This window comes from Teleopsis dalmanni, unplaced genomic scaffold, assembly GCF_002237135.1.
Source record: "Teleopsis dalmanni isolate 2A unplaced genomic scaffold, ASM223713v2 unscaffolded_contig_5605, whole genome shotgun sequence".
NCBI classification, from domain to species: domain Eukaryota; kingdom Metazoa; phylum Arthropoda; class Insecta; order Diptera; family Diopsidae; genus Teleopsis; species Teleopsis dalmanni.
In genome coordinates, this window is record NW_024036987.1 from 1 (window position 1) to 999 (window position 999).

Genomic DNA, 999 nt, shown 5'->3' on the forward strand with positions numbered 1-999 from the left:
AATAGGATCACTCAAGAACTTTTAGTGATATGATAATTGCTCCATGGTAAGTTCTTTAACCTTTTTACATTTTTCCACTAATTAATTTATTTCGTTATTTATTTCTCTTTTCAGTTAAATAGCATTTGACGCTATTGGAGCTAATGGTAAGTACGCGTCTTCCTAATATTCTTCCACAAATTCATCCATTTTGAAATTTTTAAATTATTTTAAAAATATTTTTTTTTGACAATTGCTTCTAGGATTATAAAATATAATCTTCTTTTTATTACCCTGATGTGACATTGTTTGGATAACTGATTCTCAAAGTCTTTGAATTATATGTCGTTATTTGATTTTTAAAAAAGGCTTTGAAATTACTACTTTAACATCAATCGGTATCTCCCTCTAATTCATACATACTTGGTGAAAACTTCACTTTGGACTCTTACCACAATTTCTGCGGGTGATTGAATAATAGGTAGTATATGATGATAATATAATAATGATGTGATAATCTGTATGCCTTCATAATTAGATGACCGAAATCGTGCAGAAGTAAAATTGCAGTTTATGCTGAAGAAACTTTGGAAATGGACTTAATCAGGAGTACGTGAAACCCTCTTCAACTTATGTCTCCTGATGAAAGATTCATGCTTGTAGAAACACAATTATTAACTTAATGGTATGTTTTATTGTATTTCTAGTTAAAATTTATTTAATTAAATATTTCCGTAGATGTTCGTTATGAACTAGACGCGGAGTACTTTCACTGCTTGTAGATGGACTACAGAAGCAGTAGAATTTCAATTTCCACAACCATTCCAAGTGACCTGATGCTAAACTCTGTACAACTCCAAAGTTGAAGACCCAAGTAAAATTCTCTATAATTAAACCTTGAAGTTTGTTTTATGAAAATGGACGAACCTTTACCATCCAAATTTCTTGTGATTTAATTTTAGCTTTGGAACATTGTGTTTGCATGAACTCAATTCTAAATTTTTGTGAATATATTTTGCA

The 999-nt window shown here is 29.9% G+C and overlaps 1 long non-coding RNA gene across 1 annotated transcript; it reads left to right on the forward strand.

Moving 5' to 3' along the window:
• On the forward strand, positions 1–568 carry LOC119665454. The gene is made up of 4 exons (XR_005251396.1): positions 1–46; positions 115–146; positions 243–460; positions 518–568. It is a non-coding gene; the product is annotated as an uncharacterized LOC119665454 (long non-coding RNA).
• Positions 569–999: the final 431 nt, after the last annotated feature.